This window comes from Muntiacus reevesi, chromosome 1 (assembly GCF_963930625.1).
Source record: "Muntiacus reevesi chromosome 1, mMunRee1.1, whole genome shotgun sequence".
NCBI classification, from domain to species: Eukaryota; Metazoa; Chordata; class Mammalia; order Artiodactyla; family Cervidae; genus Muntiacus; species Muntiacus reevesi.
The window spans coordinates 34942599-34966870 of NC_089249.1; positions in this window are offsets into that span (position 1 = coordinate 34942599).

Genomic DNA, 24272 nt, shown 5'->3' on the forward strand with positions numbered 1-24272 from the left:
CAATGCCCTGGCTATTGATTACAACTGGCCCACAGTTGGAAAGAATCACCATTACTATATGAAAAGTCCTAAAAGCTCAACTGAGCAAGAGCAAACATGCAATACAACTTAGTTGATTGATTTTAACAAACAGTTGGTCAGCCCGGCTTAAATGGACAAATCCTTTGTGACACTACCTACATTTATTGTGGTCCAACAATCAGTCATATCACTTCTGGGAGGTTGGTTTTCTCTTGGATGAGGATGATAAACAATGAAAGAGTCACTTCCATACAATACTGCAAAAAAACAGAAAAGAAATATGTTATGCATAACATATTTTACCTCTCCACAGCTGCATGCTTGTTTGATTGATCCCAGATGCCAGCAACGGCAAGGCAAAAAAGCAAAACCACATTGCATGTTTAAACATCTTTTTATTTATACCTGTATAATCAATTCAATAGTCAGCATACACATTTTAAAGTAAGATTTGCCATGAATAGCCTTAGTCAAGTTCTATCATGGCTCAACCTTTATGATGATTAAATATGAAAAGCCTTATACTGAATCAGAATGGTGGAGTTTTCACAAATGGTATTAAAGAGTGGAGAAACAAAAAAGAATGATCATTTTTTAACCAAAAGTTGTGCTATCTATATCCTTCCAAATCTGAAACCTTCAGAAATTAGAAAAGCTGACATTAGTGCAGCCTTAACAATACAGGGAAAATGAGATGTTCTGTGGTAAATATAGAGTTTTTAGTGACACTTATTCTAGACCAGATGATGAAGACATACAAGTCTGGTGAGGCAGAGACAACATGTAGTTCTAAAATGCTATGGGCAGCATACGGAAAGGTTTCAACTCAAGTATCACTTCTAATTGATTAGTAGCATTTCCCTAGAACCTTATATTGAGAAAACTTTGGAGGGAGAATCTAAGATCAGAAAGAAAGAATGCAATAATAGACTAATAATATCTTCCATGAAGGGTGGTTAGAACATGCATCAAATATACTATCCTACCTATGGCATGAGTTTCTGCAATCAATTGTAGTTTAAATATAAAAATTACAGTTCCCTGTCTCTTACTAAAGCCAAATAATTAATGTTTTAAGAGAATTTGAAGATTCTGGATTTTTTTGTTACTATCTACTACCTACAGTTGCTAGAGCTTCCCCACCATGGCACCACTTCCCATACCAGCAAATTCATTTATTACTCTAACAAATATCCATAGTATCTCCCCCAACATATGACTTTACTTGAAGTAAGAAATAGACAGAAGTTCATTTATCACTTAACCAGAACAGAAACATCTAGAATTTATCAGAATAGAGAATGTGTCCTAAGGGTGTGAATAATCGAAATTGGATAATCAGCCCTTTTATTAAATGTTGACTTAAATCCTATTTAGCATTACCTATGTTTTCATAGTGTGATAGATGAAAATCAGTTGTACTCCAGAGCACACAACAATATTTTATTTATTTCAATAAATATTTATTGGATATCTAGTCATTGTCAAGCATTATTCTAAGAAATAGACAAAAGTAGAACAGTTATTGTGGTGCACTTTATTATTTTTTTTTTAAATATTATTTTATTAGTTGGAGGCCAATCACTTCACAACATTTCAGTGGGGTTTGTCATACATTGATATGAATCAGCCATATAGTTACACGTATTCCCCTTCCCGATCCCCCCTCCCACCTCCCTCCCCACCCGACTCCTCTGGGTCCTCCCAGTGCACCAGGCTCGAGCACTTGACTCATGCATCCCACCTGGGCTGGTGATCTGATTCACCATAGATAATATACATGCTGTTCTTTCAAAACATCCCACCCTCACGTTCTCCCCCAGAGTTCAAAAGTCTGTTCTGTACTTCTGTGTCTCTTTTTCTGTTTTGCATATAGGGTTATCGCCACCATCTATCTAAATTCCGTATATATGTGTTAGTATACTGTAATGTTCTTTATCTTTCTGGCTTACTTCACTCTGTATAATGGGCTCCAGTTTCATCCATCTCATTAGAACTGATTCAAATGAATTCTTTTTAACGGCTGAGTAATATTCCATGGTGTATATGTACCACAGCTTCCTTATCCATTCATCTGCTGATGGGCATCTAGGTTGCTTCCATGTCCTGGCTATTATAAACAGTGCTGTGATGAACATTGGGGTGCACGTGTCTCTTTCAGATCTGGTTTCCTCACTGTGTATGCCCAGAAGTGGTATTGCTGGGTCATATCGCAGTTCTATTTCCAGTTTTTTAAGAAATCTCCACACTGTTCTCCATAGAGGCTGTACTAGTTTGCATTCCCACCAACAGTGTAAGAGGGTTCCCTTTTCTCCACACCCTCTCCAGTATTTATTGCTTGTAGACTTTTGGATAGCAGCCATCCTGACTGGCGTGTAATGGTACCTCATTGTGGTTTTGATTTGCATTTCTCTGATGATGAGTGATGTTGAGCATCTTTTCATGTGTTTGTTAGCCATCTGTATGTCTTCTTTGGAGAAATGTCTGTTTAGTTCTTTGGCCCATTTTTTGATTGGGTCGTTTATTTTTCTGGAATTGAGCTTCAGGACTTGCTTGTATATTTTTGAGATTAATCCTTTGTTTCCTCATTTGTTATTATTTTCTCCCAATCTGAGGGCTGTCTTTTCACCTTACTTATAGTTTCCTTTGTTGTGCAAAAGCTTTTAATTTTCATTAGGTCCCATTTGTTTATTTTTGCTTTTATTTCCAATATTCTGGGAGGTGGGTCATAGAAGATCTTGCTGTGATTTATGTCGGAGAGTGTTTTGCCTATGTTCTCCTCTAGGAGTTTTATAGTTTCTGGTCTTGTGGTGCACTTTAAAATGAACACAACTTGGTCTCTGTCTTCAAAACCTTACAATTTACTAGAAGAGATCAAATATTCAACTAATTACATAAGACAATTTAATATGCACAGAATATTCAACAAATTAAATAGGACAAATTAATACACACAAAACTAATGTGTACAATTTGTAGCTATAGCAGAAATTATTAAATTTGAGAAAACTATTACTTTTCAAATTAAGGACTTAGAAATACCCCCAAATCCTTCTCTGAAATAAACAAAATCAATGAATCAGGAATAGAATTACTTGAAAGCTGGCTGCTTATGTCTCATTGGAGGAGACCTAAAAGGGATTCTGAGCATACTTTACATCAAAGAAAACATGAAAGGACTTTGGAGTTTATATGAAGCATCCATCCTTCCACTCTGCCCTGACAATCCTCCTACCGCTCCAGGCATCTAAACCCAAAGTATGCTCATCAGCTCAACATTCAAATCAAGACAGTCTTCAGCAAGGTCTCCCAGATGGATACTGTGAGAGGAAACGCCCAAAGTGAGCCAAGAGTACGAATTTGGAGGAAAGACCAGTTTGCTAATTCATCAGCAATTCACTGCTGCCTATTGTATGCAAGACCGCTTCTAAGGGAAAAGGAATTCAAAGTTTACAGAATTTTAATTTCTGCCATCCTGTCAAGAATCTCGGGTCTGGAAAGGGAAGAAACACTTGTAAAGAAATGAGTGAAATGAATTTGAGCCTTTTCCTGACCATTTCTCCATTCCCCCCATTCCCACAACAGGTCAACTGCACAATATCACGGAGGGTAGCAGGGGGGCTTACAAAGACTTGTGGCAGTGCGTCTGCAGGTGCCTGAGAAAGTGAGAAATGGGGGAAGGGAGGGACCCAAGGGGAAGACAGATCCGTCTCAATTCAAGGGAGTATGCCTGCTGACATCTTAGGTGGCAGGGCATGGGGAGTGGAGGTCTGGAGCTGGAGGTGGCAAAATTGGATGATAAACTGGTTATACTGACTAAAGTAAATTGTTGAGAATAACGAGAACTGAGTTTTTCACTGGCAATGCACTTATACACGTCACAAAGAAGAGGGTCAAGAAAGTACTCTGGAAACAACCCACCCTTGTCTTCTCCCAAAGAGTCCAAAAGTCTGTTCTGTACTTCTGTGTCTCTTTTTCTGTTTTGCATATAGGGTTATCATTACCATCTTTCTAAATTCCATATATATGTGTTAGTATACTGTATTGGTCTTTATCTTTCTGGCTTACTTCACTCTGTATAATGGGCTCCAGTTTCATCCATCTCATTAGAACTGATTCAAATGAATTCTTTTTAATGGCTGAGTAATATTCCATGGTGTATATGTACCACAGCTTCCTTATCCATTCATCTGCTGATGGGCATCTAGGTTGCTTCCATGTCCTGGCTATTATAAACAGTGCTGCGATGAACATTGGGGTGCACGTGTCTCTTTCAGATCTGGATTCCTCAGTGTGTATGCCCAGAAGTGGTATTGCTGGGTCATATGGCAGTTCTATTTCCAGTTTTTTAAGGAATCTCCACACTGTTCTCCATAGTGGCTGTACTAGTTTGCATTCCCACCAACAGTGTAAGAGGGTTCCCTTTTCTCCACACTCTCTCCAGCATTTATTGCTTGTAGACTTTTGGATAGCAGCCATCCTGACTGGCGTGTAGTGGTACCTCATTGTGGTTTTGATTTCCATTTCTCTGATAATAAGTGATGTTGAGCATCTTTTCATGTGTTTGTTAGCCATCTGTATGTCTTCTTTGGAGAAATGTCTGTTTAGAACAGCATCGAAACATGTATATTATCTAGGGTGAAACAGATCACCAGCCCAGGCTGGATGCATGAGACTGGTGCTCAGGGCTGGTGCATTGGGAAGACCCAGAGGGATCGGGTGGAGAGGGAGGTGGGAGCGGGGATCGGGATGGGGAATACATGTAAATCCATGGCTGATTCATGTCAATGTATGACAAAAACCACTACAATATTGTAAAGTAATCAGCCTCCAACTAATAAAAATAAATGGGGGGGGAAAAAAAGAAAGAGTACTCTGAAGTGCTGTTTGGAAATTAGAGGTATTCCAAGTGGCGCTAGTGGTAAAGAACCTGCCTGCCAATGCAGGAGACATAAGAGATACAGGTTCAATCCGTGGGTTGGGAAGATCCCCTGGAGGAGGACATGGCAACCCACTCCAGTATTCTTGCCTGGAGAATTCCATGGACAGGAGTCTGACGAGTTACAGTCCATGGGGTCACAAAGAGTCAGACATGACTGAAGCAACTTAACACGCACACTTGTGAACTCATGTATATTTGTGTGTGTATATGTATATATATAATATACATATATTCAAACAAATATAGAAATAGCATAAATGTGCTTACACTTTCTAGTTTTCTATATTGAGAGAGCTGAGAGGCAATGGAGTCTTACTAGCAATGAACGTACTGAGAATTCAGATCTTAAAACCAGAACTCCTTGGCTGTGTAACTGATTCCAAGATTGGGACAGGGAAAGTGTAATATAAAGCAGGAACATATTTTGGAGCCAGAAATTAAGAAAGCATTCAAACAACAATGAGTACATGTCACAAAGACGCGGGAGCCTTGAACAGAGTTCCTACTGGCTACATCTGGGGCATATTTGAATGTCAAAATTCATAATGTGAAAATTCATAGTAATAGATGACAAAACAATGAATAGGAATCTATGAGACTAGGCTGATTAAATTCAAAAATAAATGACAAGAGAAATTTCTTCTCTATGCTGGAATGTCAACAAATAAATGTAGACTGTAAGAAAAAAATTGACATTTAGCAACCATGATACTGAGCTGTATGCAAGTACTGGTTGTCAATAGAGGCTTAAAGGTAGTAGACAGAGGTTTGATGACAACAGGATATGGGCATAATCTTAGGATGTCTTCCCCACAAAGTACTGTGATTAGTATTAATATACTCAGGGAGAAGTGATGACGTTACAGTGGAGAAACCTAGAAGGCACCAACACGACCAGTGTCAGCATCCCATGCAGTGCATGTGTGCGTAGTCACTTCAGTCATGTTTGTCTCTTTGCAACCCTATGGACTGTAGCCCCCAGGCTCCTCTGTCCATGGGGATTCTCCAGGCAGGAATACTGGAGTGGGTGGCCATGCCTTTCCATGCAGATCCCTGATAAAACAGTCCTCATCCTCCTTTCACATAGCTCCTCAGGTTTGCTGCTGTCCACCCTAGTAGCAACCTGGCCTTACATAAGCTCCCTTCACCCCCGCACCCTACTCCCCTCTAAAAAGCTGATACACAACTTTACAAAGGTAAAGTATGGTGGGAGGGAAATTCATGAAACAGCCACCACTTTAAGGAATGGAGCAAAAATTAAATATGTAACTGAAATGTAGGGGAAAAACATTTAACTACTTTTGCTACACTCTTGGGGGCTTCCCTAATAGCTCAGTTGGTAAAGAGTCTGCCTGCAACGCAGGAAACCTCAGTTTGATTCCTGGGTCAGGAAGATCTGCTGGAGAAGGGATAGGCTACCCACTGCAGTATTCTTGGGCTGCCCTTGAGGCTCAGTTAGTAAAGAATCTTCCCACAATGTGGGAGGCCTGGGTTTGATCCCTGGGGTGGGAAGATCACCTGGAGAAAGACAAGCCTGCCCACTCCAGTATTCTGGCTGTACCCTTGAGTTTATGACATGACAATAGAAAGTGGGAGGATGGTGTTGGAGGGAGGTCCCACCTGGCTTTTGAATGTCACAATTGTAAACACTTGTGACATTGTGACAATTGTAAAAACAATTGTAAACACAACAGGAACACTTGTGGCTCATATTAAATCATTTCGTAAAACATCATGAGTAAGGGTGATGCTCTTTTTCCTGACCACACTCTCCAAGACAGGAAAAGGATTATGTAGAGGATGGAGAAGTAAGAGAGCCAGAAGAAGAGCAGGACATCGGTAGGACTCAAACAGAGACGGGGTCCTGGATACATTTTCCTGAGCTAGTCCAGAGAGGAAGCAAAACCCCAGATAAGTCTGTGGGGTCAAAAACAGATAGATTTACATCCCATCTTCCCAGGAGAATCTGAGGGAGGTGGCAAACCCTAAAAGAGCAGTGGCTGCCGGGCATGTCTAGGCTGGTGGTTCTCATCCCCAGCTAAATGTTGATTCCATATACTCCATACTGGCTCAGGGGTAAAGAATCCGCCTGCCACAGCAAGAGAAGTGGGTTCAGTCCCTGGGTCAGGAAGATCCCTTAGAGAAGGAAATGGCAATCCACTCCTGTATTCTTACCTGGGAAATCCCATGGGCAGAGGAGCCTGGTGGGCTACAGTCCATAGGATCTCAGAAGAGTCAGCCACTACTTAGCAACTGGATATACACGCACGCATGGACCAGCTGGGAACTGTACCAACACTCAAATCCCTATCCAGGGCATGGTTTTCAAACTTTAAAATGTACCAAAATCACCTCCAGAATACACAAAAACAAAACAAAACAAACAAAAAAAAAAAAAAAAAACACCCATCTGTTTGGATACTATCCAAAAAGTTCCTGATTTAGTAAATCTGGGATATACCTAGAATTTCAGTTTCCCAATCAGTCGTCAGGTAAGGCTGAATATTGCTGCTTCTAGACTGCACTCTGAGATCCCTTCCCCAGGTACTGGTAGCTTTAAAGCTCCTCAGGTGATCTTTCTGTTCAAGGAAGGCTGAGAACTGCAGATCTAAGCAGATGGAGCCTCAGGCAATCCCCCAGCCCTTCCTGTTTATTGCATGAGAGAAACAGAAAGCATTCACAACATGGATCTAAAAGTTGCATAGCAGTAGTGGAATGATCCCCTGATTCCAAAGAAAAGACCATACATACCTGTGAAAATTTACATCAATGTCTGATCAAGAACAGGTGGAGGTGTTCAGCTCAAGGACAGCTCAGAAGATGCCTCTGCAACCAGATGACATCAAAGTGCAGAAAGCCCAGGATTCCCTTCATACACATTCCCCCTCCACAGACACACACAACACACTCACAACCCAGGGAGAAAGTAAGGGGGCAGTGGGACTTGCTATTTGGCTGAGAGATTTATATGTTTATCACCTTAGTGGAAAAGGCACTCAAAAGAGAAATGACTTTAAGGCAGAGAAAAAATTTAAAGTTAAAAGTTTATAGTCTGATTTTTTTTTTAAGTAATAATAAGCAAGGTCATTTTTCATGGCTAAAGGGCCCAGAAAGAGTGTGAGAAGGGTGGTTCAAGTTTGGAATGCTGACTGAGGTTAATGGACGTGGGAACTGACCAGAGATCATTAAAAGGATTATTGACCTAAGTTGCAGGGCCAGCTGAGATTGGAAACCATAAATTTGTAGTGGCATCAATTCACACAGCTGTGTGACTTTTCATCAGCAGTGTTGCCAGCCATCACACAGAAGCAGAAGGAATTGCTTGTATTGATTTAAAGTTGTGGGTTTGTATAGCTAAAGGGCAAATCAATGAAAAAAAAACTAAAGCTCTTGAATGTGAGTCCTTTAACTATTAACTCTCATTGAAAAAGACAAGCGGTCAATTAGGTTTGAAGAAGGTCGAAACTTGGTAACACAAGGTGTAATACAATGTACTACCAAAATGGGCAATATATTCAGACTCAGTATTGCTATGTGGTAAGCACGGAAATCGTGACGGATATAGACAGGAAGTTGGAACGTCAGAAAAACCACAGTTTTAATCAAGCAGTAAGAGAGCAAATTACTTAACCACACTCAATATAAAAATAATTTGAGGGCAAATCTGAATTAAGTTGTTTTGAAAAAAGATATTCCTTTCTGAGACAAGAGAATAGCAACTATGGACACCCACAAAAAAGTTATTTTTGCCAACCTTTTTGGGGACTCATTATTTTTGTATGACAAAAAAAAAAAAAAGAAAAATCAATTAAAAGAGGTTTTTCAAATCATAATTAGAGAATTCAAACATTATCAAATTATTTAGTATCTTTGACTTAGTGCCAAATCAGACATTCCCAGAATTGTTACCTGGTGTATTTTTTAGATGCTTGCAATGATAAGCAATGTTAGTGTGCAAAACCAAAGGGGTAATTGCTTGCATGTTTATCAGCAAGCTACATTTTCCTTTTCTTACCATGAAAAATCCACTGAATTGGCATCAAACCAAAAGTTATTTGTGGTGAGTCTGAGAATGCAGCATATATGTTTGCCAAAATAGCTACATGATGATAATGCTAAATTCAATGGAGCATTTATCTTATGAACTTAAAAAAAGAAGGAGAAATGGCCCAATAGTTTCTCCTAGTTCACCCTGGGGCGGGGGGGGGGAGAAGATTCCTTTAAAAGAAATCTGCTGATCATATTGTATAATTTATTTTAAATTGGAATTGCAGAAATGAGTAAGCAACCCACCAAAATGCCCGGAAGCACTAAATGAAATTCCAGAGAGTGATTGAAAGTGTTGATCCAGATGGAGGTCAGACAGTGTTGGGGAACTCTGCTGTCGGTTTAATTGTGAGTAATGGCTGAACTCTGAGACGTTTGCACATTTGCATCAGATAAGCATCCACAATGTTGAATTCTTTCAAACTTTGTTTGAATGTACCCTGAGTCATTATTTATCTTTTTTTCACTTGCTTTAATTTCTGATCTTCCCATTTCTAAGAAGATATTCAAAAACATATATCCAGTGGCTTTTAAAGCTAGCTTTAAATCTATGATTTATTCTATCATCAAACTTTTAAAACTAAGTATATTGTACATATCACCAACTATTTACTCAATTTTTAAATTCCTCTTTTCTGCTGTCTTCTCCACCACTTTCCTCTCACTCTCTCCTCCTTTTTTTCCCCTCAATATCTACCCTCAAACTCTGAAACAAGAGTTTCAGAGATATCACAGTTTGGTGGGAAGGAAAAAACAAAAATACTTAAATAGAATTATTATAAAATTGTAATAAGAGCTATAAAATCTTAGTGGGTACCACAAAAGTGAATATTGGCAGTGGAAGAATGGAGAAGATAAAAAGGCATGGATTTGCTTTAGAAATGTTGGTTATAGGTGATTTTGAAGACAAGTTGACTTTGGGAATAATAGTCTAAGCAAAAGAACTAAAATTTGCATGAAGTCCTAAGGAGAAAAATCCATGGGTGTTTTCAAAAGTGAAAGAAGATAAATGTAGCTGGAGTCCAGTGAGAGGACAGGGGCCAGAATTTAAACTGGAGAAGCAGTTAGGGGTAGACCGCCAGGGGCTTGCTGGAGGGAAGGGAAGGGGTCTGGATTTTGCTCTAAGTGCCTTAGGCAGTCACTGAAAGAGTGAGAAATGCAGAATAAAACAATCAGATCACATATTTGAAGCTTTTTTTTCCCCCAAAATCACTCACTTTGGATTTCCCTGATGGTCCAGTGGTTAATAATCTGTCTGCCAAGGCAGGGGACAAGGGTTCGATTCCTAGTCTGGGACGATCCCACAGGCCATAAAGCAATCATGCCCATGCATCACAACTACTGAGTCTGTGCTCCTCAGCAAGAGAAATCACCACGATGAGACACCCGCAACTCAATGAGGACTCGCCCCTGCTCGCCACAACTAGAGAGAGCCTGCAGACAGCAACAAAGGCACAGCACAGCCAAAAATAAAGAAATAAACCTTAAAAAACATCACTGACTTTTAGTAGAGAATGGATAGGAGGAAGACAAAAGTAGTAGTGCGAGGGTAACAGGCAGGAAGGCCACGGGTCGCAAGAGGCTGCAAGTGCCAGACAATTTTATCTCTCTTAAGCGGCATGAAGAAACAAACCAGCGATATGTTTTTCCTTCTCTATACAAATTTAAATTTAAAAGGAGGTTTCTCTTAAAATGCTGTGTTGCCTTGACACCTGGTCTCACCTAAAGCTAATTACTCTCAAACCTTGAGTTACCCAATACATTTCTTTTTCTTATGGAAATGTTGTCTTAAGCTATGTTAATATACCCCAGACTCTATCTTCAAGTTGGTTCCGCCAAACGGCCTAACTTACCTACTCAGGTATTGTTCCCCTAATCTATGTAAATGAAACTATTTGTTGGTATTCTGCCCTTCTACAAGATTCAAGTCAATCATTTTATGGCCAGGGATGAATTATCTGGTGCCATTCTAAATTTTATGACATTCCTTTCTTTTCATTAACAGACTGTGAGTGACTGTATAACACACAGCTAAAGACTAGGAGGGGGGTACTCTTTTGTCCCCTTCTGATGCCTATGTCAGAAGCTTTCTCTATCTCCTTTATACTTTAATAAAACTTTATTACACAAAAGTTCCGAGCAATCCAGCCTTGTCTCTGGCCCAGGATTGAATTCGTCTCCTCCGGCGGCCAAGAATCCCGCATCTTATCGTTCAGCAACAACCTTTCAGTAGCAAGGAGAACAATTACGGATCAATGGAAATAGTCTGAACAAGAGCAAAGAGTGGCCTGTACTAGGGTGGTGGCAGTGGAGAGAGACATCCTACCCCACTGCAGCCTTTAGTATATCCAACTCTAACTTTACATCAGCAAAATAGCTTCACGTTTTGTCCCTCTTTTTTGCTCACAATCCTTTGTGTATTGTTAGTTCCTCAGCTGTGTCCAACTCTTAGCAATCCCGTGGACTGTAGCCTGCCAGACTCCTCTGTCCATGAGATTCTCCAGGCAAGAATACTGGAGTGGGTATCCATTCCCTTCTCCAGGGCATCTTTCTGATCCCAGGATCAAATCCAGGTCTCCGTCATTGCAGACAGATCCTTAACCATCTGAGCCACCAGGGAAGCAATTCTTTATCTATCTATCTATCTATCTATCTATCTATCTATCTATCTAAAGTATCTCACATGAAAATTGCATATTATCATTTGTTTCCAATGAGCTTTTTTCTACCTTTCCTGACATTGTCATTTTCATGAGGAGTATTATAGGAGGGACTTTAAAGAATGATAAAAGGATGGTCAACATTTATCTTACCTGAACTAAAAATAGTCAAATTGCTTTGTATAGGGAGAATAATTGTCATTTTAGCTGGGGGAGAAAATGTATTATATTTATATACTCTTGTTTTTTGAACTAAATATCTTTTTACATGAATAGGCAAAATGACTCCAAGTCAACAGTATAAACCTGATTCAAATTTAAAAGTTAAACTAAGACTTGAAGTTGTTTCTGAAAAAAAGTTAAAATTTACTAAGCACTGGGACTTCCCTGGTGGTCTAGTGGTTAAGACTCCATGCTTCCACTGCAAAGGGCATGGGTTCAATGCCAGATTAGGGAACTAAGATCCTACATGCCACATAGTATGGCCATACATAAATAATAGATAAACAAAACAAAATAAAATTTACTAAGCATTATTCCTCTTCTCTATCAATAAGACTATCAGTGCTGATCTATCCAAGGAGTTTTTAGCATTGTGACAGAGTTCATCTATATTTCCCAATCAGTTAAAAGAAAGAAAATGAGCATACCTAGGCATTTATAATCCTCCACTGAATTGAGATTTTTCAGTGACATTAATTATAAGTGAAATTAATGCACACAGTGTGACACAGACTAAAACTTTTCATTTTAGAGTCAAGTCCCTTGTTCATTAATTTATTTGTTGGTTTATAAAGGGCTTAGTCTCATGGCTAGAATATTTTCCTTATTAGAAAGTGAGTAAAATAGATTATTTATCCTAAATCATCTCTGCAGACAGGCCCAAATTACTTAATAATCCTTTAGTACTCACATTTGGGCATTTGCTGTCTGTTCATATTCTTATCACTGGCAAAACCTTCATAGATAGTTAGCAATTCACAATATGAATTGAATGGATATGTCAGTAAGAAGGGAAAATATAGGTCAAATGACAATAATTAGTTAACCTTTTATGAAGGTAAGAAACTTATTTTTCTCAGGTGAAATAAAATAATTTTCCTTGGCTCTATTGAGCAGCAGGAGGGAGGAGCTCAAATCAGTTTGGGCTAAAGGCCAATCAATAGCACTCCAGCACTCTACACAGGGCTCAAATCCATTTGATAAATCTCCTCTGGGACTAAATCCCTAATTCCAAATTAGGTCTCCAAATAACTATGAATTCTTCAGCTTCTCCTAGCTGATCTGGGTAGATATTTACCCCAGACTCCTCCTTCCATTTTTGTTTTCTTTTTCTTTTCATGTGTCATTCTTGTGATGAATATTTGAACATCAGTGTGGTGCTTACATAACTTTAAGTGCCAAGCTTTTCAGAGGGAACTGGGGCAGCCAAGCAGAACATAATACAGCTGGGGAGGGGGAAGTGCTACCATGTTGATTTACCCAGAGGACTCGCCCTACATAAATGTTGCATAAATTAAATTCCATTCATCATCCTGGTTGTCTTTGTCAAAGCTATCTCTCCTTTTGTAAACAGCAGTAGGGTTCTGTAGTGCTGGAATACTAGGGGAAGCAGAAGAGAAAGGGCAATATATGCACTTCACAGGACATGCAAAAAATGATTTCCTGGTGAGATGACTGAAAAAAAAATAATAATTGCACCAGAGAGACTTGTTTCATAGCATGAGAAAATGTTTTGCAGAGGGTGATGAAAGATGTGATGAACATAACTGGCATTATTAAACAGTGGCTCCTGAAGCTGACATATTATATATGTCACTATATACAGTGTTTCTTCAGATAAAACCAAGTGACAAATTTATCCTTGTCAACCCTTCTCTTAACCAGTATTTCATCCATCTTCTTTAGTTCTCAAAATTTGTTCCATGTAATATCTGTGTTCTATGGTTCCTTAACCCATAGTCAGGAAGACTAATACAGTCCTGCCGTGACATCAGGTACCCAGCCATAAAAGGAGTCATTTGACCAACTGCTGGCAACAAATATTAGAATGTCCTTGCTGTTTGCCAGCTAGGAGGTACCTCTGAGCCATTGATTTCCTTGGGTTTAGTCTGGGTTTATTTGTGTATCTTCAAACTGCGTCACCAGAAACTGTGGGCTGTGGATTTGTAAAAGATTAGCATTCCTGACAGAGAGGCAATCAATAAGTGAGAAACTTCTGCTGCCTTAAAGGCACAATATCTTGTTGTTTATTCAACATTATTTCTGCTTCTCCCTTACTTGTGTTATGAATGGAGAGATTCAAACTGGTTTAAAAAAAACTCTAGATTACATATTAAATATCTAGTTCATGAACTCCAGTACCTAAAAGTTTCTCTTTTCCTTACTAATTAAGCTTCATGAAATCATAATCGTGGATTAATCCTAATTAGAACAGATTTTGTAATTAAGTTTCTTATTTTACCACTTAGGAAATAAGAGAGAATAAGAACTACCTCAAAGGGAAAATTCCCTTCAAGTATTAATATTTTATAATGAAACTAGAGCATTTTAAATTATAGAAGAAATATTTATGTCCCAATGCAGAGCAACCAAAATCCAAACCAGGGCTGAGAAATGTGTTCTTATTGCAAAGAAAAATGGTATTGATAGAATTCTTGCATTTTGATCACCTGCTATAAGATAGTCCTTGAGCATAAAGCACCACCATCAAGCAGTTTGTTACCTACAAGCTTCTATAGATACAGAAAGCACAGAAAAACAACAGGCCCAATACAAAATTTAAGGTTTTTTCAAACCAATTCCTTCCCTTATATGCTTTACCATTCACCCAGGTTCACAAGACACAAAATAAAAGGTCTCTGTCATTTCTTTCATCCTCAGGCCCCACATCCTACCTAACAACAAACCTGTTGATTTTATGTCAATACATTTACAATGGTATACATCTCTCTCGAAGATGGAAATGATCTAACTGGTTTTACTGAATCATCACTGTCCAGCCTACAATCTAGCCTTCACAATACAGTCATACTCATTTTTTCAAAATGCAAACCTCAAAGCATCCTTAAAGACTTTACCCACAGGTGTCTAGGACTCCAAGGCGAGAGGACAGATAACTGCTCAGCAGTCAGATTCCATAATCAAAGGAGCAACAGCCATGCCAACTAAGAATGCTTCTTCAGCAAATCTGCATACACATTGCCCCTAAGCTTCAGCCACGCCAAGATATTAACCTTTTCCAGAGCGCAGAATGGTGTTTAACATGAAAAGATGCTCAGCATTCTCGTTATTGTGGGCTGTGTATCTGCTCAGTCGCTTCAGTCACATCCAACTCTTTGTGACCCAGTGGATTGTAACATAACCCAACAGTTTCCTTCTGTCCATGGGATTTCCAAGACAAGAATACTGGAGTGGGTTGCCATGCCCTCCTCCAGACGATCTTCCTACCCAGGGACCGAACCCACATCTCCTGCGTCTCCTGCATAGCAGGCAGATTCTCTACCCTCTGAGCCACAGAAATCAAAACTACAGTGAGGTTCCACTTCACACCAGTCAGAAAGCGTTCAGCACCCAGCACTGCGCTGTGTGATGTCTCTTCAGTCGTGTCTGACTCTCTGTGACCCCATGGACTATAGCCTGCCGGGCTCCTCTGTCCATGGAATTCTCCAAACAAGAATACTGGAGTGGGCTGCCACTTCCTACTCCAGGGGATGTTCCCAACACAGGGATGAAACCTGGGTTTTCTTATGTCTCCTGCATTGGCAGGTGGGTTCTTTACCACTAGCACCACCTGGGAAGTCCACCAGTCAGAATGGCCATCATCAAAAAAAAAAAAAAAAGCTACAAAACAGTAAATGCTGGAGAGGATGTGGAAAAAGGGAACCCTCTTGCACTGTTGGTGGGAATGTAAACTGACATACCACTATGGAGAACAATGTAGAGATTCCTTTAAAAATTAAGAATAAAATGACCATATAACCCAGCAATCCCACTACTGGGCAAATGCCCTGAAAAAACCATAATTCAAAAAGACATGTGTACCCCAAAGTTCACTGCAACACTGGTTACAATATCCAGGTCATGGAAGCAACCTAGATGTCCATCAACAGATGAATGGATAGAGAAGTTGTGATATATATACACAATGGAATATTACTCAGCCATGAAAATGAACAAATTAGAGCCAATTGAACTGACATGGATGAACCTAGAACTTGTCATATGGAGTGAAGTAAAAAAAAAATATCCTACATAAATGCATATGCATTGAATTTAGAAAAATTGTACTGATGAACTTATTTGCAGGGCAAGAATAGAGACACAGACATAGAGAATGGACTTGTGGACACAGTGGGGGAAAGAGAGGGTAGGATGAATTGAGACAGTAGTATTCAAATATATATAATATCATGTGCAAAACAGAGAGTTAGTGGGAAGCTGCTGTGAAATATAGGGAGCCCAGCCTGGTGCTCTGTGATAACCTAGAAGGGTAGGATGGGGGTGGGTGGGAAGGAGGCTCAAGCAGGGAGGATATACATGTATACTTATGGTTGATTCATGTTATTGTATGGCAGAAACCAACACAATATTGTTAAGCAATTATCTTCCAATTAAACATTTAAAAAATAAAGGTATTTCATAGTCTTTGCTTCTAAAGGAACTCTCTACACATTTACTTTAAAACTGTGTTCAATCCCCTCTACCTCTTTTGACCTTTTCTGGCTCCACCAAGGTTGGGTTACCTGATCCTCAGTGCTAGGATTTTAGGTCCTTAAGTTAAGACTCTTGTGTTTGACCTATTATCAGCCCTTTTTATCCCCCACAAAATAGTTACTGTTCAGATGTACTATAGTCACAGTGGACTGTTAGGTGTTTATGAAGGCTTCTCTGGTGTCTCAAATGTTAAAGGAATCTGCCTGCGATGACAAAGACCTCAGTTCGATCCCTGGGTTAGGAAGATCCTCTGGAGATGGGAATGGCAACCCACTCCAGTATTCTTGCCTGGAGAATCCCATGGACAGAGGAGCCTGGTGGGCTACAGTCCATGGGGTAGCAAACAGTTGGACATAACTGAGCAACTAACACACACACACATACATTCATATATTTTCTCAAGTTTTCAATGAAAAGTTTGGAGTGTCTACTATTATATGCCAATACATATAACTCTAGTACATGAAGGGCATACAGTAGACACTTGATGGTTGTCCTGAGATAAAAACATTTTTTTCATGAGGCCCTTTGTCTTCTTTAGAAAAAAAGAAGGGATTGATAGCAATTTTTATCATTGTTTTATTGTTGTTTTGATCTTTTTTTTTAATCTTCAGTGTCCAGCACAATGCCTGGATCACATTAGGTGTCATATAAATGTTTTTTGACTAAATGAGTGAATCCCTAGAATACTCTTCCCATATTTCTACTAGGGAAACTCCAACTCATGTTTCCTTCTTTGAGGAAGCCCTACTCAGGACCCCCAGACAATTTTATTAACCTCTCCTTTATGCTTCCAGAGCAAATGTGCATACCCCTCCAAGAGTACTTTAAAATCTTTTTTGAAGTATCTTCTTTTTTCACTGGAATATGAGCTCTCTATATCATGTGTCTTGTTGACTCAGCATAAAAAATAGATAAATGCAAGAGCTATAATAAAATACAATATCTGAAAGTGTACAAGAAAGGCCCATTAATTAATTCTGAATGGAAGGACAGAAGGTTAGGTTTTTGGAGGAAATGGTATTGGGAGTTGAAAGATGAATAAAATTTCAGGGTTATATGAGATAGGGATAGGAAAACAGTAGTCTCGGTAGAAGATAGCATAACAAAGAAGGTATAACTGTGTGTGTATGGAAGTGGCTGGACCACCAGAGAATGGAGAACTTGGAGATGGTGCAGGGGGAGTTCAAGAAAAGAGTCTGAAGGCAGGTTGTGAGAGGTTAATGCCATGCTGGGAATTGCCATGTGTGAGATGTGACTGTCACTGAGAAACACGGTGGACCACAGAGCATCAGAATATGATAAGCGCAGAAAGTCATCACTGGGTTTGGTACATAGAATGTGGGAACTTTTAGGAGACTTTCTGCTGATACTGGAAGAAAAGATCAAGAAGGCAGGAGTTTCCCAATGAGTGGAAATAAAACACTAGATCATTCAACAATTAAAGAAGACAAAAAGACAAGAACAATAATTCAAAGTTGATGAAAGGAAAGTGAACATGTGAAGAGGTCTGATAAAAGGAGACTAATTAATGGAGGCACTATCAAGAAACAGATGAAAAGGACAATACAGGTAGAAGGGCAGACCTTTAAAAGGAAGAAGGCTATTCCTCCCTTAGGGATAAAATTGATAACCTTAAAATAGCCAACATGTTACACTTCTTTAGAATCTATTAGAATGCACACAGTACAGGTAAATTTTAACCTCAAAAAGTATTTAATTGTACTTTCTGTATTACTTAAATGGACAGGGACTATATTATTTAGAAGGGAAATTATCTAAGTAGTATTAGCTGAGAGGGGCTTCCCAGAAGGCTCAGCAGTAAAGAATCTGCCTGCCAAGCAGTAGGCATGGGTTCGATCCCTAGGTTGGAAGGATCCCCTGGAGAAGGAAATGGCAATCCACGCCAGTATTCTTGCCTGGGAAATCTCATGGACTGAGGAGCCTGGCAGGCTACAGTCCATGGAGCCACAGTTGGACAGCCTTAGATACCAAATAAGTATTAGCTGAGAAATGGTCCCTTAATTTTCTTGTAGTTCTAAATGTCTTTGTCTATAAAGTCTCTTCTAAATCACTGTTCTTGATCATTTCCAGTGTCAGAGATGACAGCAAGTTTGTTCTTTCCCATATGCCGTAATGGAGAATGCTGATAGATGTATTGGGTTTTATGTCTCTAAATAAAAACATCTTCCATAGAGTGAAAAGTATCACAGTTAAATAATAGCAAACAAATATTGATTCCTTGCTACTATTTATTTTTTATTCTCCAAATTCATTGGCTGAACAGACTATGTTGAAAAACTATTAAATGAAGTTGCCATATTTTAATTAAAACTTGATTTCAAGGCAATGTATATTTTTCTTACTCCTTTAAGAAATCATGGAGAACAGTGTGGAGATTCCTTAAAACACTGGAAATAGAACTTCATACGACCCAGCAATCCCACTGCTGGGCATACACACTAAGGAAACCAGAATTGAAAGAGACACGTGCACCCCAGTGTTCATCACAGCACTGTTTATAATAGCCAGGACATGGAAGCAACCTAGATGTCCATCAGCAGATGAATGGATAAGAAAGCTGTGGTACATATACACAATGGAATATTACTCAGCTATTAAAAAGAATGCATTTGAATCAGTTCTAATAAGGTAGATGAAACTGGAGCCTATTATACAGAGTGAAGTAAGTCGGAAAGAAAAACACCAATACAGTATATTAACGCATATATACGGAATTTAGAAAGATGGTAAAGATGACCCTATATACAAGACAGCAAAAGAGACAGAGATGTAAAGAATAGACTTTTCGACTCTGTGGGAGAAGACAAGGGTGGGATGATTTGTGAGAATAGCATTGAAACACATATATTATCATATGTGAAACAGATCACCAGTCCAGGTTTGAGACAGGGTGCTCGGGGCTGGTGCACTGGGATGACCCCGAGGGATGGGATGGGTGTTCAGGATGGGGAACACATGTACACCCATGGCCGATTCATATCAATGTATGGCAAAAACCACTACAATATTGTAAAGTAATTAACCTCCAATCAAAATAAATTAATTAATTAAAAAAAAAGAAATCAGCACAACAGTGGTTCCCACACACAGATCACCCCATACTCTTAAACTGTTGTCACATACAAAAACAAAAAATGAAACTCTCATAAAGTGTATGGGACAGCATTAAGTTAATTGAATTTCTCTTAACATAGTAACACAGCTAATTTTTTTTTATTTACTAGAACACTGAATCAGTTACTTTATATAATCTGCTGAATAATCACCATGAGGTCGCAAAGAGATGGACACGACAGAGCAACTAACACTTTCAGGTATAGTAACATCTTAGATTAAAAGAAAATTTCAATAAACCCTTACACTGTACCATAATCATCACTGAGTAATTCTTTACTTTTACTTTCCAAATTAAATCTATCACGATAATCTATTATAAAAATTGTCTCAAATGATAAATAATGCATTTACCAGCATACTAAGCCTAATTTGAATTATCTCTAGTTGTGGCTTTTCCTCATCTTAAATCATCCAACCTCCAAACTCTAATTTGTTTTGTGCTTATGGCTGTAGTAGATACAGACAGAGTTTTTAATGATCCATCCCATATGTTTGTTAAGGTTAGTTCAATCTTTCTTTGTCAGGAGTCTTTTTTTTTTTTTTTTTTAACCTACATCAGGCAAGAAAAATTAGGTTGACCTAATTGTTTTTTGGAGCATGGGATTTTTCTCAGCCATATTTGCAATGTTTCCTTTCAAATTCTGGTGTTCTCCCTACTCTTATTACCTTCTGATACTTGTAAGATACATCAGAAACAGGGGCGAAAGTCTAGTGCTATGTAAGTTGCTGGCCTTGCTAGGTTTTAATACTACTGTGCCACGCTTATCTTCCCATCTTGATTGATTAGAGATTGATGGCATAGTATAAGTTTGCAGCAATATCCAAATGTTACTGCTATATCTCTTAAGCATCATCCCCCAAAAGGGTCCATGGATAATTTGTTTACCTTCTCACTCCTTCAGCTTCTGATGTTATTAGCAGAAGACATTGCCACGCCTTCGCTCTCAAGAAATCAGATAACTCTCTTGAACAGTGCAATAAGAAGGAAAGTATGGAGGGCTCAATAAAACTAACATTCTTATCATTCTCTTAGCCGTTTAGCTAGTCAACTTTCCCACTAGCATTTAAACAAATCATTTAAGTAAAATAAAAGAGAAAAACTTTTCCTTCATAAATTGTGAAATCTATGTTCTAATTTAAGCTGATTTGTAAAATATTTGAAAGATAATAGACTTGTACCAAGTCTATAATTTGGAAAAATATTTTAAGAATTACTTTACTATGTGATAGAAAAAGGAATCTATTTTAGAAAATAAAATTAATCTTGTGAGGCACTATGTTTTGCCTCTAGTAGCTGTCTCAGGATGCATTGTACAAAATAGAATGAATTTTTACTGCCACCTAATATGCTGAGATAGGCTTCCCTGGTGGCTCAGACGGTAAAGAATCTACTCACAATGCAGGAGACCTGGGTTCAATCCTTGGGTTGGGAAGATCCCTGGAGAAGGAAATGGCAAATCACTCCAGTATTCTTGCCTGGAGAATTACATGGATAGAGGAGCCTGGTGGGCTCACAGAGTCAGACACGACTGAGTGACTAACACAATATGCTAAGATGGTAATAGTTTTAACTTTTTTTTTAGAAGTAGAGGTGGTAATAAATGCTTGTCTATGTGAGATACAGTGTAAAAATGCAACAGGGATACGAAATATCTAATCCAAGAAATAAACAGGAATAAGAATATATTCTACTGTGAATTAGGACTTTTAATACATTCATGTTTACCATTATGCATCAGTCATTCAATTCTTTATCAGAAACAAATTAGTTCTATTTATACTCATCTTCATTTATGGGTTTCAGACTTGTTCATGCAAGGTTTGATGCTTATATCTTAGTAGTTTTGTTTGAACAAACAGAATAAGATGGAATAGATAAGTTTTTCCTTTCGCTGTATTAGTTTGAGAGGTTTTTTTTCTTTCTTAAAAATCAATGAGATGTGTAGTTTCAAAAAGGGGAGTTTAAAACATTTTCACTTTTTTCACTTCTCAAAGAATCACCCCAAAATAATGGGGACAACATGAAACATAAAACCAATTCCATCATCAATGCAGATGAGACCATGTGAGAAACAAACTATTCATATAAATGTGGAAATAAAAATAGACTAAATCAATGGCTTAACAAGTAGGAAAAGAGTCAAACCCAAGCAACTATGAAAGGTGGAAACCAACAAAAAGTCAGGTGATAGAAGAAGCAGTTAGATTTACAGCCCAAATGTAGAATTTTTAGATTAGCAGGAGACCAAGGGTTTGTTCTGTGGACAGTTTACCAAGAGTAGCCGCAAGCTCCAGGTATGGAGAAGGGCCAGTGTGAGAGGCCATACCAAAAGCAATGGTTAACTTTGAAAACTGAACCACTAAGTCACACCCCAAACCCACCCCACCTGGTTTCAAAATAGCAGCAGCTAGATTGATATCTCCAGGCCAAAGACCGCAGATCCTTTGGTAGAAAAAAAGAGAGATGAAGACCTACAAGTACTAACATGTGTGATCTCCTAATGACAAAGCTAACCAGCCATCTGACTACTCAAGACTTATTGTGGAAACCATTTTGAAATATAGAGAAATATGGAATCACTATGTTGTGTACACACAATGTTGTGTACCAGGAACTACCATAGTGTTGTAGGTCAATTATTCCTCAAAAAAATCCAATCCCACTCCTGGGCATACACACCGAGGAAACCAGATCTGAAAGAGACACGTGCACCCCAATGTTCATCGCAGCACTGTTTATAATTGCCAGGACATGGAAGCAGCCTAGATGCCCATCAGCAGACGAATGGATAAGGAAGCTGTGGTACATACACACCATGGAATATTACTCAGCCATTAAAAAGAATTCATTTGAATCAGTTCTAATGAGATGGATGAAACTGGAGCCCATTATACAGAGTGAAGTAAGCCAGAAAGATAAAGAACATTCCAGCATACTAACACATATATATGGAATTTATAAAGATGGTAATGATAACCCTATGTGCAAAACAGAAAAAGAGACACAGATGTACAGAACAGACTTTTGGACTCTGTGAGAGAAGGCGAGGGTAGGATGTTTCAAGAGAACAGCATCGAAACATGTATATTATCTAGGGTGAAACAGATCACCAGCCCAGGTGGGATGCATGAGACAAGTGCTCGGGCCTGGTGCACTGGGAAGACCCAGAGGGATCGGGTAGAGAGGGAGGTGGGAGGGGGGATCGGGATGGGGAACACATGTAAATCCATGGCTGATTCATGTCAATGTATGACAAAAACTGCTGCAATATTGTAAAGTAATTAGCCTCCAACTAATAAACATAAATGAAAAAAAAGAAAAAACAGTGATCAAATTTGTGGTTATTGGAGGTACAGGGTTTGGGGGAGGGGAGACTGGATAAAGGTAGTCAAAAATTTCATGTGTTTTCATGTTTCCTAGATATTTTAATGAGAAATTTATAAAGTATGGCAAGATGTTTGTCTTCTGCTATGTTACAAGAAAAAAATTTTTATTGTTGAGAGTCTATAGCACAGTTTACCACTTAATTGTAAACTCTAGTAATGTTTCATGGCTACTAAATTTGTTCATCAAAATATAACCCACAAATAGTACTATCAAATTATTTTAACAAGAGTAGCAAACTAAGTCAAAGGGAAAAGGAAAGTCACCGATGTAAAAATTATTTCAAGACAGCTCACACATACAACCATAAAAACTCAAATTAAAACACTAGAAGAAGAAATATAAAACTGTGTGTTTCAATTTTAAGGCAAATATTTCTTAGGTAATAGTGTGGAAGCATTAGTGATGAAAGAAAGAATTGATAAATCTTACTAATTAAAATTAAAAACTTGTTTTCAAACAAAATAAAACAACACTATTAAGAAAATAAATAGGCAAATCACAGACTAAGGTGACAATATTCACAACTCATGTAACTGATGAAAGATTGTAATTCAGAATATATAAACAACTTGTACAATTCAATGACAAAATGATAGGCAACCCAATTTAAAAATAGGTAAATGTATTCCTAAAAGAAGACTGTTGAGTCTATTTCTCCACTGCTGCCCTGTAAATAAATTCTTCAGCACCATTTTTCTAGATTCCATATATATACATTAGAATACAATAATATCTTTCTCTTTCTGACTTACTTCACCCTGCATAATAGACTCTAGTTTCATCTACCTCATTAGAACTGACACAAATGTGTTCTTTTTTATGGCTAACTAATATTCCATTGTGTGTATGTACCAAAACTTTTTTATCCATTCATCTGTTGGTGCACATCTAGGTTGCTTCTGCCTGGAGAAACAGACATAAAGAAGAGGAGAGGGGAGACATGGGGAGAGGGGAGGAGAGGGTGAGATGTATGGAAAGAGTAACATGGAAACTTACATTACCATATGTAAAATAGATAGCCAAAGGGAATTTGCTGGATGGCTCAGGAAACTCAAACAGGGGTTCTGTATCAACCTAGAGGGGTGGGGTGGGGAGAGAGATGGGAGGGAGGTTCAGAAGGGAGGGGATCTGTGTATACCTACGGCTGATTCATGTTGCGGTTTGATAGAAAACAGTAAAATTCTGCAAAACAATTATCCTTCAACTAAAAAACAAATAATTTTTGTTAAAAGTAAAAAAAAAAAAAAAAAAAAAAAAACATTGAGGATACACTAGATCTCAGTAGATCCTGGGAATCTATTTTGCAAAAGCTGCTTCCAGTCACTATGAGGTCTAGCCAAGTGAAGGAATCTCTGCT